At 40.8% G+C, this 18,616-nt stretch overlaps 1 protein-coding gene across 6 annotated transcripts in view; it reads right to left on the bottom strand.

Moving 5' to 3' along the window:
* The window catches only part of ANO1 (anoctamin 1), a 73,163-nt gene that overhangs the window by 42,311 nt on the left and 12,236 nt on the right, over window positions 1-18,616 (bottom strand). The gene's annotated exons all lie outside the window — the stretch shown is intronic.

An 18,616-nucleotide genomic window follows, 5' to 3' on the forward strand; every position in this document is an offset into this window, starting at 1 on the left:
TTAGCCTAAGGGAATGCTGCTCTACACCTAATGACCCATCCGAACTTGGTGGACCTTCAAGGGTGGCATGATGAGGAGGGCAGGGGAGATTGCATTCCCTAGCAGGTTTGTGGAAGGCATGGGATGGAGAACGCCTGATACGCTGCAGGGTAGGGATGCCACTTCATGGGTCTCAACAGTCTGAAGAAATACAGCCTCACGAAGCTCAGCTAAATCAAATGCAAGGTCTGCACTTGTACAGGAGTTAGCATGGGCAACACCCGCATCACAGGAGGAAGGTGTGGTGCTTCTTGGGCTTATCAGTTACAAAGAGAAGAACACTTGGTAAGAGAGCCAAGCTTCTCTGGAAGTATCAGTCATGCTTCTCTGGAAATAGCAATTTCCATAAGTTTATGGATCTTCATTTCAGTCCCTATACTTAGGAAATCTGCTGTCCCACGCTACTTTCAATAAGCTCCACATTTTCACTGGGTGGTGAAGGCATTCCTAGGAACTTCAGTGTCCAGATCTAATGTCTGGCATCCACATCCTCCCCACTCCTGACCAATTACCACCGTAACCTTTGCACAGAGCTTGGGCAGCAATTATCCTCACGTACTTCAGGCATACAGCATGTAACACCCACATCTCTGCACGTCTGTGCTGCTATTCCTGGCTTTCCTTTAAAATACTGAAATAGTTATTTCTTAGATCAATCCTGTGATCTTAGCGCAGGATTCTCAAACTCAGCAAACCACCTGAACAACAAATTGTAATATCCAAATTATCCTTTTATGGAATAATACAGAAACGCACACAAAAATCAGCTGTCTAATGGAAGCAACTAGCATGTTAATAACAATCCCCTATGCTTCTACGTTCTGTTTTTCCCCAGCACATGCACATACACATGCACATACACAAACTCCATGAACACTCAAGTATTTAGACATTTGTAATCAGCTGCATATTCTTTTTTTTTTTTTTCCATAGCTTTAAAATACATAATACAGCAACACATAACTACCTACATTTTGATTTGGAAGAACGCCTGAAACAATTTTCTAGAAACAATAGCTTAAGTGCTATAGAACTCCTCTTTCCTTCCTCTTCCTCTGACACATGCAGAAAATAAAACCTAGGTACTCCACCAGGCTGCAAAGAACATTAGGAATGAAGTGTCAATTAACGACTTAATGAACCTGAATATTTTTCATACCTTACAATGGGTCTGTGAACTGAAAAGCTCTAGTTTAGAAACCATAGTTAGGATGGAAAATGTTTGAAGCAGAAAATCACAAACATCAGTGAGCCCAAACGAACCCTCTGTGCTTTGCTGCGAGTTTCAATTGTATTTGTTAGGTCTGCAGTGAAGAGCAAGGAGACCTAGTCTGGTGACTCAGTGCTATTGTGTAAGCCCAAGCAATCAGCCATCCTCAAGCATATATTTACATTTCTGTTTATGCATCGGTAGCCTGGCAATATCAGAAAGAATGAGTGCTTAAGGTAGGCAATGAATCATAAAATTTCGGTTTATTATGACTACTAGAAAAAAGACACAAAATGGTGAGAACTCCACTGATACAATGTCAATTACAAGAAGTTTGATTTCTGTGCTTGAAGATGATGTCAGCATTTAAAACTAAGCAAAGCCATCCAAGTCACTTTGGTAATTACAAACGCACAGGGATTATGAGTAGTTCACATATGCTGATTTGGCAGAGGTCAAAGAATTCTGTTACAGAACATCTTCTGACACAGGACACAATATTCTAAAAACTTAAGCCTGTATTTTGAATTAATCATATTCAATAAAGACAATAATTTAATCTCGAATAAAATTCATGTTTATAATTATTTATGGCAAGTAAGCAGACAAAATGAATAGCACAAAGCATGCTGGCATCCTGATTCAGCTTGGGTCACATCTTAATCTCTTTGTTGGGAGCTGAAAGAAGAGGATTATTGTGACAGTTGCTGGCTTTGCAGCCTTCTAACGTTGACTAACCCGCTCTTCTCTATTACTAACCAGAAAGCACTACAGCAAAGTCTTGAAGAAGTGCTTGACATGTTTCAGCACAGCCCGAGCTGACATCTCCCTTCCCTTTCCACAGCTGATGGTTATCAAAACTCCATTGATTTTAAGACAGCAGAAACTCCTGCTATTGTAAACTCAAACCCACCCAACACTTCTATGCTTTATTATGTATTATGATGGAATTACAGAATTGTTTGAAGAGACCCTTAAAGGCCATTAAGTCTTACTTGCCTACAATGATCAGGGACACCTACACTAGATCAGGTACTCAGAGCCCCATCCAGCCTGACCCTGAATGTCTCCAGGGATGGGGCACCCACCACCTCTCAAGGGCAACCTGTGCCAGTGCCTCACCACCCTTATTGTAAAAAAACTTTCTTCTTATATCCAGTCAAAATCTCTCCTTTTTCATCAGAAACCATTTCATCTTGTCCTATCACAACAGACTCTACTAAAGAGTAGCTCCCCTTTAGATATTTTGTCATCTCTCAGTATTTGGTACAAATCTCAGAAAACACTGCCAAATATATATACTATATAACAAAATACCTTAAAGTACTCCTCACCTGTTTCCATACATACACATTCTGTACAGGTGCAAAATGTTGAAAAGTTGTTTTGACATTGCCAGATACTAATTTCAATCCCATCCTTGAACCAGGCTCAAAAAAGTATTTGGTCAGTGGCACACGTATGAACAGAACACCTCCCTTTGATAGCACAGGCACTGCCAGGTAATTCCCACATCTGCTGTTGTGAACACTCTGTTTTTCATAGCCTGTACAGAGCAGCTGCAATGGGAACTGTGCTGTTTCAGTATAAAATAAGTACTTCATTCAGCTGGAACACAAAGTTTTACGGAACAGAGAGAAGAGAGCATGAGAACAAGCACTGGTGAATGAGACCAGAAAAGGCAACGCTGAGAACCTGTGCTGGTTTTGTACCTCTGTTCCAAATAATTCTGCCCCGTAATCTCCAGTGAGTCTCTCACTCCGAATAATACAGGAAACAAAAGAACATTACTAAAAAATACTTGGAAACATCTGTGTCTTTGTGCAACTTTCATTTGCAGCTGCAAAACATCCTCAGGCAAGCTTCTCTTAATGCTAATTAACAACAAATTCTCTACCACAGAAATCTGGCATGCTATGCTGCAACCTGTATGCATTTAGACAACGCCTCTTCTTTCCCTGGACTTTGATGATTAGGTGAACAAGAATTAAAAATCTGCTCGAGAAGTAGATGCTTCTTTCCCCACTACCAGCTTGGACCTCAATCAACTACCTTATGAGTACCATACTCATAAACTCTTATAACCACTAAATATTAAAATAAATGGAAAACTGCATTCTCACAATGTAGTTTTACAGAACCATCTGGCTCTAGATCTAAAACAAGGATGAGTATATTTAAACAACTGAACAACTATTTCACCACCCAACATGAAGGCCATAATGCAGCTGAAGCCATCTCTTATCTCCTCATGCTTTCTTTTTTTTTTTTTTGGAGTACACTTAAGAAAGGGGCTAGAACAAAAAGTCACAAAGACATCTGAGCTAACTGTCCCAGTTATTCTCAACAAGGAAGAAGCAGGACAGTTATAAGACCGTGTGATTTAAGACTTTCTAATGTCCAGATTGTTATCTTTTTGCTTTACATAAACGTTTTAAAGCGCTTTTCAACGCTGATTGAATTTGGAAAGAAAATTGGAGGATCGTGCATGATATGTTCCTTCAGCATGAGGTTTTAAAGAGCCAGGAGCCAGAGCACCAATTCTTCCCAGCAGCCTCTGAAACACATTTAGATCTCTTAAACCGAAGGCATTTCATTTGTATGAATCAAGATGGAAAAGTGCTGTGCATGGTCTCTGAAACTGATAGTGAACCCATTGTGATGAAGAAGAAAAAAAAAATCACACACGAACAATTATTTGTTGAACAAACAAACAAACTAAAGAAATAGAAATGCATTCACACAGATATATATAAGCTGCATATTTTGTTTATACTATGCTTTTTCTGCAGAAGAAATACCATAGTGAAATATTGGGTATTTTTCTGTTTGGAGTTTGTTTGTTTTTTTTTAAAAACTTCAGCAGATACAGAGAACTCTCAGTGTGTTTTTGCTTAATATATATTGCCCCCTAGCAGCAGAATCTTCCTTTAGCACAGCCTCACTCGTTTCTTTGCTTCCCATATTGCCCGAATTGAAAGCTACAGGTTAATCCTTGGGCTAGGAAGGGAAAACAAACAAGTAAATAAGCAAGCCCTCACAATCAACTCACCCATTACTTTCTCCTCTTCCTTATCCCATACCTAATACATTGAAAAACTTGCTGTTTAGATTTAGAGCCTGAAATCCCTCCTTCGCCCTGAGGAGAAGTAAGGCAAGGCAAATGTCAAGGAAGCCTCAGGCATGCCAGCCCAGCAGCACGCCTCATTGCTGACCTATGGGTCATTCCTCCTGACCCACTAAATCCTGCCGCAGGCACGCCAGCGAGGATACCCGCTGCTGGCACGTGGGGAGGGCTTTTTTGGGAGGCTGACACCTGTTTACGAGGCACTGGCTGGAGCCCAATATCCCAATCAGGAACCGCTGCACTCTCCAAAGAGTGCTTGTACATGTCCTGAACTTTTGTTCTGTTCGAAGTCCAGGAGTTGAGAAGTGATTAGATCCACATCTGGGAGCACATGATGCAGATCTCCCTTAACATCAACTGGCAGCCAGCCGTGTCCTCGGGCTGTACCACTTGAGAACACAGGATGCTGCCCCAGTGCCACCAACAGAGCAGGCAAAGGGCTGCTGTAAGAGGCAGCTGACCTGTCCCTGAGCAAGGTGACCACTTTCAGCTGTGTCCACATCTTCCTGAGACGTAAATCCCTCTTCCTTTCTGCTCCTGTGGCAGCCTGCTCAGTGGGACACCCTGGAACTCACCCATCTCTGCACTCCTGAATTTATTTTAGAACTTGGCCACAGCCAGAGCTCTCTGCACAGAGCATTACCTTAATGAAGCAAACAGAGAGGAGAGCACGATCCATTTCATCAAAAATAAATAGATAAATAAAAGAGCGAAATAAAATGAGGTTCCAAGGACAGCCTCCTAACCCAGAACAGAAATATTTCCAAAGCAGGGTGGTCTCCATACAGCTGAAGCTGATAACTTCATTAGCACTCCCAGTTGCATAGCAGAGCCCATTCAGAGCATCAAGTGTTTGGGAGCCTGACAACCAACCCCCACCACATGGGTGAAGGAAAGGACTCTCGCAGCAGGATTATTTGAAATGTGGGCTCAGGCACATTTCTCAGTAACTGGATCAGCAGCGGTTCTCCAGAATGGGACTGCAGCTTTCCCAGAAGGCTGTCACAGCTTTAGAGTTATTGATCTATTATTATCAGTGACATGTTAAAAGAAGGCCGGACAGCTATGGCATCATTTCTATTTCTGCCCTTCTATTTTTGCTTATAAAGATTAATTGATGCTGTTTGCAGTGTTACAGCACCAAGTTTGAACACACCTGATCTGATAAAGCCAATGTGAAATCTGAACATTTAGAGCCAGTTACCTTAAAAATGTGATGATAGAAAAATGAATCCTTGGGGTGAAAAGGGATTTTCAAGGACCAGAAATTCAAATTCTATTGGGAGGCACAGACGATATCCTACCAAGATATACAGGCCTAGGAAAATCACTCATTTTATGAAAACGAAAAACACACCAAGCCTTTTTCCATATACCCACCTAAGACAAAGCTCACTTCCTCCCCCCCCTCCTCCCCAATTACCAACAACTATTTCATGGTTTATTAAGTACATCTGTTTTCAGACATACTTCTAAAATAGGAAAAATCCAGCACGCTTACTCTTCTACCACCAGACACTGGAAAAATATTTCAGATTTCCTACTGTTGCTATTCCAGGAAAAGCAGCACTGAGGCCACACTCGGTATAAAGCAGATTGTTCTTTGCAAACCGTAATTACAGTTTTATAAATTATTTACATACTTCTATAATTTGATAGCATTTGACAATAAAATAGACAAAAAGCACAAAATTCTGCTTCTAGTCACTTTGATACACATACAGAACAAGCTCTGCAGTATTCTTGTGTTCCAACCAGTTTTGATTCATCAAATCATTCAGCCAGCACGATTCACCAAAACACACTGGAACTGAGGACTGTACCCCTCTTACAGAAGTTATTGCTGATGATATTTTCTTTGGATGTACTCTACAACATCACTTCCTCAAACACATCATGGGAACAGGACGGTGCATTACATAAAGAAGGCCAGTTGCATCTGCTTGCCATGGATAGCAGTAGGTACATTTTGAAGGCTTATGATGCTAATTATTTTTATTTGTATGTTCCAAGGGAAGGCAATTGGTTCCAGTGAGAGCCCTAAGATGAAAGGAAAAGGTTAGTGAAGATACTGTGGGGAGAGTACCAGCATGAATTGGGACAATGTATATCTAAATTCTCATTGCTACTTTTAAAGATATTTGAATACATTTAAAGTATTGCATGTATTTTCCCTTACCAGATTAATAAAAATAGCTCTCTATACTGCAAATGGAGTATCTAAAAGGCTTATCATTAAGATATCATTCATAGACTGCAACCTCAGACTAAGGTCATAACACATACTGATTGGAAAAGCTGTTATTGATACAAAATATTTCCAATTTCTAATTCTGAAACATCAACGCTTATGTTTAGATTTCTATTTATCAATGTCATAAGGGCATTCAGATAGCATAGATTTAGGCATGAAGATTCACAGCAGCTGCTGCTGTCTTGTAGGAAACAAAGCTTCTATAATAAGCAGGGCACCTCTTGAGATGCTACGGTTCCTTGGACCTTGTCATGAGTCTAAATATTCTGGGAGCTTTTGGCTAACCTGATAAGGATGTTTTTGACTACAGTCACCACGTTCAGCAGCTGTAGCTCCCCTACATTCATACTCAAGGAGCCAAAGGCTCTCTGTCTGAGTCAGCCTGGGTGGAGTCAGGTTCTATATGGCAGAGCTCCACTTTATACATATTATTTAGGTGTGTCAGAACAGGTGGAGCTGATTTGATAGTGAGGTGGCAGTTGGCAATTTTCAACCAAGGTCCAGGGCAGCCTCAGCTCTGTGCTATTTGAGATTTCTTTCCACAGGTGATAGAACTAATAATTGTGCGCTGAGCAAACCTTGAAGATATGCTGCTCAGGCTGTAGCAAGCATTAAGATCCTGCAGTTTTAACTTGGATGCAGAGAAACACTGCAACCAACTCAATCAATCCACTTCAAAGTTTCACTGGCAAATGAAATAAGCTTTATCTCACATCAGGCAGGTGAACACAAATGAATGAGGGGAAAAATGCTATAAACTCTTTCCTGAAAGAATTCCCATGCAGTTTCATGTCTTAATGAATGAAGTTTAGGCATGCCATAGGCACAAGTTTTAAGGAGTCACTATGCAACCAAGCAGGCTCTTCTTTGTTTTCAAGGAAGAGCTGGGATCTAACTGTCACAAGGAAGCTGATGCTCCAGCAAGGTGCCACAGGTCAGCTAGCTTGCCTTGTGCAGACACTACAGATACTCCACTTAGTACTCCTGATAGTTCTGTCTTGAGTTGCAAAATTATTGGAGTAGAAAACTAATCTGTGAGCAAAGCCAGCTTCCCTCCAGATCTGGCAAGAGCAAAGACAGGGCCAGGACCCTTGTTAAAGCATGTCAAGACCCCCAGATGAAAGGCACACTTGAAATGTTTGAACTGAGGTGTGCATTCCTTGCAGTTTGGCCATCAGCAGGGAAGCTGGTAATGACAGCAGCACTGAACCCATACTCACTAAGTCTCCTCCTTAATAAGCTTTTGATGATCTTTGCTATCTATTACATCCTCAAATCAAACGAGCAGTCAAGACCCAGCCTAAGTATAAACTACTGCCCTGTAGGCTTTCTAACAGGCTCCTTAAAGAATGTGAGTTACTCAAAGGAACACTGGTCAATCCACATTTACTACAAAAGATCGAAGAAGAGGAAAATGCCAGGAAATCTGTTTTGATTATAAAAAGCTAAGAAGCAGATCCAAAAGAGCACGGAGGATTCCTGGAGGTGCTACAGGTGGTCAGAGCAATATCTTTTCTCCAGGTTTCATTCCCAAATTGCTCTTACATGTTTGTTGCAACAAAGAACACTGTTGTAATGTCATGCAATTAAAATAAGCACTAATGAAACCAGAACCAAAGAAGGAAATCTGTAGTTCAATATTCTATCTCAAAAACAGTGAGAGAAATAGAAAAACAAAGAGCTGTTTCTGTCTTGTTCATTATTCTTTCAGAAATCATCCTGGGACAGCAACCAACAGTCAGCAAACAACCATTAGGCTTGCTATGACATACTCTCAATATACGTACAAGTTGTTTCCTTTAGAAAACAACTCTGAGCAGCAAAAATAGACGTAAGCTAGAAATGATAAAGTTTCAAACAGTGCCTCTCTTATAGACAAAGATTCTGCTGATTCTGAAGTATAGCTGTTCCATCGTGGTGCAGCAAACAGCATGAGACACTCCTGAGATGATACAATATACGGCTCCACCAGCAAATCTTTCATTTTATTTCTACATCTCTGACTAAAAGCATTCAAACAAAATTTATAGCACACAGAAAACATACTGCTCCACCTTAGAGAACAAGGTGTCACTAGCAAAACTGATGATCAAAAGGTGACGAGACATTAGTGAAACATAACCACAAAGTGGACCAAAATCCATGTACCAAATCCACGAAGCCCACAGGTCTGTCTGAAGATACTTCGGGTAAGAAAGAAAATGGAGATTTCTGCCAAGAGCCAGAATTTGACATAAAGGCAGATATATAGAAAAAGAGAAAACTGTTTTCATACTTTCTGACAAAGACATTGAAAATGATATAATCTTGATATTTGGAGAGGGCCAGGGTTTCATTCTAGAATTGAAAGGAATTTATTTTCTTCCATGTGTGATTAAATTTTCAAGCATAAAGCAAAAGTTTTATTATGTTTTCTGGTTTGCAATTCACTTGCTGTTTTTTTTTTATTATTATTATTTAAGAAAACGGTCTATTCATTTATCTGGTAAACATTCCTCAGCTCCCGTGAGAAAAACTAAACAATGGAATAAAACAGAATTAAAATTTAATGTGCTACATCTTCAGGCATTTAAGTATTTATAAAAAAGCAATATTCCATATGAAAAAAGTGATTAATTTGACAGAAAATACTTTATTAGAACAATTATTTATTTGGATACTGTCTTCTAGTGTATATGCTATTCCTTAAACTTTTTGAAAATACATTGTAAGCTGCTAATTGTGGGCTTTATCAATATTAACATATACTCTATTTTAGTGGGTAATTACTACCAGTTTACAAAAAGCATGATGCATTCTTCTAGCTCTGTTCCAAATCTCATGATTATTCTATTTCTTTATTTAAATAAAATTACTCATGCTCTTTAGAATCTACCTCAAAGAGATCACTTTTAAATGTAAAATACATTTAGGAGAGAAAAAAGTTGTTCTCCCTCAACACAGTGATTATGTCAACACTGGAACTGAAAGGAATGGAGGGCAACTAGACAAACATAAAGTTGATGCAGTTCTGACTGTCTTCAAATCTAAGCAAGATAGCTCTCTAGTAATGTCTTTGAACTGTTTTACTAACCTTTTGGGTTTCTGGAACCTATATAGCTGTTGCTATTTTCTATTATGACTGGCTAATATTCTGTGAAGTGATGTGATGGAGCAACAGTGGCTACAGTGGAACAGGTGCCATAATGCTGGATCAGCTATTGCTCAATGCATTACTTTGGGAGTCATATGATATTGAAATATTTGAATCAGTTGCAGTGGTTTAAAAAAAAATTGAAGCAGTTAAGCATAAATTTTTGTTTTCATACTGCCACTCTCCAGCTCAAACTCAAGATGAAGGCACCTTTTCAGTAGCCGCTCTGGCAGACATACAAGATTTTATGTCAGAATATGGGCCCATTTGGACACCTAGGCCTGAAAAGAACAAAGATGACTCCCCAAGGGATGGAAATCTGTTTTGTGCCAACATGAGAGCCATAGAAAAGAAGCAGCAACAATGCATGGGACAAAATATTGCTACTAAATTCCCAGGCTTTGTAGCATGTAAAGGAGCATACACAAATGGAACAAATGGAAGGGGCTTTGTTAGAGAAAGCAAAGTCATAGAATCATAGCATGATTAAGGCTGGAAAAGACGTCTAAAGTCATCAAGTCTAACCCATCAACCCATCCCCACCCAAATCATGTCCCTAAGTCAGATCTCCCAGAGTAGCAGCATACTTCAGAGAAGCTCCTCAAGCAACACTGAAGGAATACAAGAGTTTTGTGCATCACTAACACTTAGCTCAAGGATGCTAGTGCCTCTAAAACAGTGGATAGTGACTGAACCTTCAGATAACACATAGTTATCTGAAGAAAAATTTCAGTATTACAATGTGCAACAAATTCCTATTTTTTTGACTTAATTTTAGCAGGAAGCTGCCTTCTCTTAACATGAACTTAAGATTTCTTTCTTATTATCATCCATCTCTAATTGCATTCTTCTAGGAAGTATTTATAGCACAGATCAGCGACTTATATGCTTTAATTTTTGCCTACCAGGAGGGCTGCTTCTTTGCATGTGAAATACAAGTGAATGCAGACAGAACCACCACTACAAGACAACTCCAGGCAAGGCAGCAAAGTGCTTCAAGGAAACTTCAGGGAACACAGAAAATCCTTTTGATTAATGCCCTGCAATAGTAGAGGCTTAAAGTACACGACAAAATTGTATTTCATAGAAAGCTCAGTGCTCCAATGTTGATGAAAATTGATGCAAATATAAACTGAGGTATGACTTGACCAGGTCCAAAGCTGCAGTGTGCCAGCTCTCACATGAGAAGGTATCTACACGGACTAATGCTGTCACCCCGGAACAAACCTTGCCAGCTGAAAGAAAACACTACATCCAGGCTGTGCAGCAATTCCTACAATACCCTATCAGGACCCCCCTCGGACAAGAAACTATCAAGTGCTTCTTCTGGTAATCTCTCTGCTCATTAATCAGGCCTCAGGCTCATAGAAGGGACTTGGTCTGTGACCTTTTAAACAAGATTTAGGAAGCCAAATGACAGAATCAGCTAAGTACAAAAAAGCCTGCATCTGAAATGATGTTTTCCATGGGAAATAATGATTTGCTGTTTTGAAAGACAGGAGCATATCTTGCTAATCTTGAGGTTTTTTAGTACTTGTATCCTGTTTGGCTTCTCTCCTTTTGCCTATATATATTGGAAATTTATGGTGTAATTCCCAGAGGTTTGGATGGCATATTGCATACTCAGTTCAATAAACACTCTGGAGTACTGTTTAAATATGGAAATGCTTAGCAGCAGCACAACCAAAGTGATGTGCCTTAGGAAAAGAGGGAGGGAAAGATCTGCATATACCTATGTGTATGTAATGAATCCAGCCACACCAAACAGCTGTAAAATTTACAAATTGCAAAACATTGAATCAATTCAGAAAATAAAAATTTGCACTTAGCAACAACCTTTAGAACTCTGTTCTTTTGAACCAAGCCCTTTTGCTTCATCAGGAACCAAACGTAACCAAAATAGGCATGCTGATAGCCTCCTGTTAGTCACAGCCCTCACGGGTACAAAACTTGCTGTCAGTTTGAGCAGGGATGCCAAGTTTCTGCTACTTAGAATGCCTCAATGTCCCCACCATTGGCATGAAGCCTAAAAGCAAGGGTCTCTGGGTTGACTGCTCTTGAGCTGAAGTCTTTCTGTTCTGATTTGTAGAAGGATATGCATCAGTTTTACCATTTATCAACACTTCTGCCTTCTCCTTACTTCATAGGTGACAAAGACAAGGCGGTTTCCGTAAAGGGTCCAATGACATTAAAGTTCTCGAACTTTTCAGAATGCATGAAATGTAGCCAAATACAATGTGATAATCCCCACGTGGTCAAGCAGTTTTCTAAATCTGATCACTTGCCTAATCTCCTGTAAGAAATACCTCTCACAAGCAGAACTTACTGTCCACAGTGAGGACATATGACTCCCTCTACTGAAACAGGTAAGGTTCGATAGCTGAGAATCTTCTCAGTTCTTATACTACCACCTTATGATGGGGTCTCATCCAAAAAACAGGTATCACAAGGTAGCTCTGCCTAGCATTGCAGATCCTATAGACTCCTCCTACTATGTCAGAAGAAATAACTATCCCTCAAAGCTATCCCTCGCTAAGACACAATTCAGGAAGAGGCAAATGTTAGGTTATATGAAGCAAAGTATATCTGATAAAAATCAAAGAATAATAGCAGTGATCCTCCGGGATACAGCCTGCAGTTTTCATCACCCCTTTTCCAGAAACATGAACTCAAATCTTAAGTGGAAGCAAAATGACTAGGAGGAGCAGTGGTGGAGGGAGATGCTTGTCTTTCTAGGAGACAAAGAAGGAAATCTGATGTTGAAAAATTATCTAGATGGATTCCCTTCATTACCTCCTTTCCCCTTATGGGTTGTCAAGCAGCCCCAAAGGGCAATGAAGAACAAATAAAGTGCACATATATAACCACCTTCGTGTTTAAAGCACTCACAGGTGGTCCAGAGTTGAAGCTCTGGATCAGAAGCATGCCTGAGGTTAAAGACAGTGCATTGGAGGAGAAAAAAAATGGAAAAAAAATAAGGAAAAGCAAACTATTTTTATAATAGTATGCAAGAAATTTATGAATGGGGTTCTGTGATGTAGTTGCCCGAAATAGCAAAGATTTGGACATGATGAACCTGGAGTTCCTGAAAGCAGTTGGCACACAGGCTGTACATGCACAGAAGGTTTCCTACTGCTTCCAGTCCCCTCCTGTAATATGGACTTTTCCCTCCAAGTTCCAACAAATGTCAGCATTAACGTAGGGAACCACAGAATGGGGCAAAGGCAAAAATGTTCCTCTACATAATACAATTCTACCTAGAAAACATATTCAAAGTTTACAAACTCAGTGAGAAATGCCACTCTTAGAGTGCATTCTTGTAAGATGTTTTTTTCTGTACTTTTTTAATTTTTGCCACTCTTCTCTCAGCTTTATATGATCCACACTTTTCTTGCCGAAAGATGTCTCAGACTGGATATGGAACTTCAGCTGAGGCTTTTCCAGCCCTGATAAGTATCATATCGCCATCTCTTGCCTTACAGCACTCAGTTTTTTCCCCCACGACATAAGATGTTGTAGATTTATGTTTAGTTTGTGACTCCCAGATCCTTTTCTGAGGAACTGCTCTTTATTCAGCTAATTATTCCTACCCAGATGGAACAGTTTGGGCTTGTCTGGTTCTCAGTCCAAGCCATGGGAGCACATCCTTTTCCGGGAAGATAAGCAACAAGAAGTCTGTGGTTTAACGATGTAGGATTTAAGGATGCTAGCACCACATCCAAAACTCCATAGTCACATAACACAGAACGCAGAACTATGAAATATACACACCATATTGCTCCAAGTTTTTCAAAAATAAGTTTTTGTTGTGGCAATATGAAATTGGCAGTCTGTTACAAACTGCCCTGCCACAGTCGGCCTAATGTTGGCATAAAAAAAGAGCTACTGCTAACTCTTGCTTGGGTGCTTTGTTGAATTTGACAAGTGCACATGCTCAAGGAAAATCGCACCAGTACTTTGTGTGATCTGATAGCACATAAATCCAATATCTAAGCAGGGCAAAAGTTCTTTTTTGACATAGCTTTGTAGATACTGGACGAGATTCTTTTCTGTAAACATGACAGCACATCTGATGCAAGATAAGAAAAAGAACTTATAGCGACACATATGCTAATTACACTGAAAAATAATCATCAGTCCAGAACAGATAATACTGAGAAATGAATACTGAAGGAAACTTCGATGTACTTCGTAGATAACTGTGGTACTTCAAAACTGGATTCCATTCAAACATTTAAAACATCTCAGTCAGAGATCTACAGATCAGATTGAGAATGTGTTGATGCGCAACCAGATTTTAAAATAAATATGTGGTGGAGCAGAATGCAAACACACATTATTAATTTTTTTGTTGCTAAAAAAACCCCTATCTTTTTTTTCAGTTAGAACTCCCCTTGTTCAAACAGCCTTAAAACCACTTCCACTTCATGTAAGCTAAACCCAAAATTTGCAGTACCCATGCTTAACAGGTCAGCCTGCAGCCTGGATTTGCTGAGATGCGTGTTGACTCGGTGCAATGTGAGTCGTGGGTGCAGCCTGGGTGAGACTGCTGGCTCTTGCTCTAACCACTTGGCCTTGGGGCCTTCTTTACACAGAAGCTGAAAATAAGTCAGTAAAATTAAGGACACAGGACACCAGCCACGGAGGAAAACACAAACCTAAGCATGTTTAAGCAGGCAATTTGTCTTGCTGATGCTATGTGAAGATCTCTTAGGCTGGAAAGGAGTGATTCATTACTGAGTAACTTATAGGATCAAGCTGAAGTGCTCCTGAAAGAATCTGTGTTCCATTAATGACAAGGATAAGGAACAACACCACAAAGCAAAAGGACAGAAATGTGGAATACAATTTCTTATTCTCCTAACCAGCACTAAATTATTTTTCTTTAACACCCTTCACCAGAACGTCACCTATGACATACCTAAAAAGACTTCAGTTTTTCTAATACAGGAACTGAGTTAAATAAATGGATGCAAGAGCCACTACAGGGACAAAAGAAAAACAACAAAACCAACACATTTCAACAGCAGTAGCCATCAATCCCTAAATCCACACAACTAAGAATGCTTATGTGCCATACTTCATTTTCATTCTGCAGCCAAACCACTATAAGCAGCTTTTCTCTCTACCATACGACAGACACTTCTGTGACTTTGAGAGCCTCTGGTTTCACCAAAAAAAAAAAAAAAAAAAAAAAAAAAAAAGTAAAGAAAAATTCAATTTACCATGAAAAATTCTGAAAATTGATTCAACACAGAATACATCTTTCTTTACTCCACATTTCTAGCTACATTTCCTGTATTGTTACCTTCAAAATTCATAGGAAAGCCCCAGCTGAGGGCATGGGGAACACACATGGACCACTCCCATGAGCTCTACAAAGAGCTAACAAAAAGATGCAGAGTTAAATTTTACAACGCCTATGTACATAGGCTATAAAGTAGTATGTGCTCTCAGGATTACTCCACACAACCAAGCTGTGCCAGCTCCTATGGTAAATGACAAATTTTGTGGGGTTTTTTGGTAATGTTAAATGAAACTTACCATTAAATTCAAATGCTTTGGAGCTGGAAGAAGATCCCATTTTGCTTGTCCATCTCTGAGAGAGGACTCAATCACACTGCTGGGCAGAGACCAAGCTTGCATCTAATTGCTCCAGGGACAAGCCCAGGACGTGAGCTGACCCGTGTTTTTGCACAGCACTACTCACGTGCCCTGCGTTACACACATGCTCTGCAAACTGCAGCTTGTAAAAGGGAAGCAAATTAACCAGCGGCTCTTTTTAACACAGCCAACCTTAAGGACATCTGAACCGAGGGCACAGCTTAGGGCATCAAAAGGGAGACAGGGTGCTCTCAGATGCAGGCATACACGGGCTTTCTGCCACCAAAATGTCCCCACTCCATTCCATCATGTTATTCTCAAAGCAGCTGCTGCCCACTGGTGCTACCCAAGTGTTTAATTACACAGGCTGAGTGTTGTGAGCCTGTGCTGCCTCTGCTTTGCACAGAGAAGGGATGTGTTTGTGTCACTCAGCCATCAGCACCAGTGCTGGAAAAACGTTGCATGGCAATGCCTGGCCTCTGGTCCCAGGCAGCAGGATGGCAGCTATCTCCCACAGCACAACTCTCAGCTCACCCCTTCCCCAGCACAGAGGCACCTCCTCACTGCTGGGACCTGTGCCCTGACCTCAGGCAGGCCTTGCGGCCCTTCTGCAAGCACAGCATCTTTGAAGCACCCTGAACAAGCAGCATGTGAAATCCGAACATAGTATCACTGCAAACATTGGCTTAAGATGCCCTTGCCTTAAGAGGTGAAGGAATCAGCTCTTGTTTTCCTTTTCAGGGTGTAACACCAGCTGGTACCAAGGAAAATAGAGGTGGAAATACTTCTGTAAAGCCCTTTCCAAAACATCTGCATCTACATCCTGGATGCCAGAACAAGTTCACACGCTGTATGATGCAGGGAGCAGACAAGGGATTTCTCCTTTCAGGGCAGACATTTTCCAGTGAAGGGGCAGCTGGTGTTTCCTCCAATTACCTGGACACTTTCGCTCAGCTCTAGGAAGTGGAAAACACTAATAAGAAGGCTTACAAATCCTGCAGTTTGCAACTCTTCTAGCCCAAATCTGTTATCTCAATGAAAAACTCGAGCAAGACAGCACACATCTTCTCCTCCTCCCTAACACAGAGTCCCTGAATGCCCTGCTACAGGCTTCCAGGCAGCAAGCCCTGGTCACACTGGAGTTTAAAAAGAACAATAAAAAATAAAAATCAGAGTGCCTCCTATGTTATAATTATAGCTCTAATTACATTCTACTTTCACTATTATTTTTCTTTCAGTTGCTCTCTTTGGACTGTTCTCAGTGACAGGTTCTTGCAGACATTTCCAAACTGTAGCACATGCTTTAATGACTATCAGTTTCACTTGCTCTTTACTTGACTTTTTCCTCCAGCAGTAAAGTAGGAGTGAACAGTCTATAAGTTTCTTCCTCGTAAAGCACTGTACAGCAAGTTTAAATAACAACCTTCTCGTCACAGCTTTTGGAAAGGCTCAGTGCAGCAGTGGGGTTTCATGTAGCATGGTCCTCCTCCTGAATGGGATAACTAGGCTATGGGAGGCCATAAGAGCAGACACTGCAGTGAGCTGCTAAACAGGATAGTAGAGTGGAAGTGGAACATTAGCAGTGCAAGACAAGACATCTGTCTCTCATTTTTGTGATACTGTAGGGCATCAGTAAGTTCCAAGGGCTCTCAGGTTCTTGCCCAAGCTAGGAGACTGCTCTGCAATGGCCCTTCTTGGGTCACTTGAACTCTCTCAGTTAACAAATGAGCTATCTGCAACTGTGAGTTACATACTCATCTGTTTACTTTCACAGGCAGCTGGCAAGAAACAACAGGGCACTGGTTTAAAACTATAACAATATTACTTAAGTTAGTGTTGAAAGCAACAGTGTAATCAATCCCAAGGATAGTCAAAGTCTGTGTGTCCCAGACCTGTAAATGGCCAATTGAGTGTTTCAACAAGAGGAGCACAGAATGGCTTTTGGGTTGGAAGGGACCCAAAAGATTATTTAGTTCCACCTAGAATGGTGAGGACAGAGCTTCATTTTTGAGCTGCAAGGAGGTCCTAAAAGGGCCAACCAAACTGCCCTGAAGAGCTGAGGCCTCACTGATCAAATCACATTACTGATCTATGGGCTCAGAAACACTACACTTACATCCCTTATGGCCTGAATTCATTTGGGGAGATGCAGCCTGTGGGAACACTCCAGTTTCCCATGGTGGATATCTGTGGCCTTCAAATTCAGTGAGTAATTATTGTAATGAGCATCTATTTGCCACTCAACGGGGGCACAACACATCTATCTGCTTAAGATGGTAACCTAGAAGAGAGAGAGCAGCAGTCCAATCCATCTTCCCAGGTTCAGCCTCTGTGGATAGCCCTTATGGGAGCATTCTTTGGTTCCTTCTGCTCCCAAGCCCTCGCTCTGAGTGGGGAACAGGCTGCTGCAGCACAGCTGCCCACTCCATCTCTGCTTACCCGCTCACACACACTCCAGGCATGGAAAGTAAAAGCCAGAGCACCCTGGGCCCCTCAGGTGATGGACACAAGCAGGCTTCAAGGTACTGACTGCACTAGTGCTCAGTTTAAATGGTTAGATCTCTCTTCAAAAGCACCCTTCAGATGATCAACATTTTAGGCATCTGGTCAGTCGTGGCACAGCCATGTGAACTGAGAGCCTGTTCAAGCCACAAGCCTGAGGTTGGCAAGAACAACAGTGCTGTGGCTGGCCCCTACTTCCCCGTGCTCAAGTGTTCATCTGACCAAAGAAGGAAAAAGAGGAAAAAAAAAAAAGAAAAAAGAAAAGAGAGAGAAAAATCTGTATTCCTGTAAACAGACATCAGGAATATCATCTTTTTCCAGGGGACAATTTGCAGAGCTGAGGGGCTTGTGTTGATGTGTGCGTGTTGTTTTTTCAATGAAACAGAGAAAGTGTCCAGAGAGAAAAAAAAAAGAGAAAGAGAACAGACACAAAATTAAACAATCTACCTTAAAATAAACTCTGCAGCATTATCTGTCTCTTGTCAAAAGTTATTAGTGAATAAAAGTGACAGACTGTCTCCTAAGATACATCCCATGTCCAAGCGACATACCTAAAGCTTGTCAGAGATTTCCCTCTGTTGATGTGTCTGCTTATCCTTAGTGCCCACGCTTCTTTCATTGCAGTACATTCCTGTACGGTGGAAGCACTTGATTTATTTGTTGAAGGGAAGAGAACACTTTTTTCCCACCTAATTTTACTCTACTGATTCTACAGGTCTTTGTTCCTCATAAAACAGAAAAATTCTC

Source organism: Cyrtonyx montezumae, unplaced genomic scaffold (assembly GCF_038088225.1).
Source record: "Cyrtonyx montezumae isolate F1298 unplaced genomic scaffold, pur_monq_1.0 scaffold_10, whole genome shotgun sequence".
NCBI lineage: Eukaryota > Metazoa > Chordata > Aves > Galliformes > Odontophoridae > Cyrtonyx > Cyrtonyx montezumae.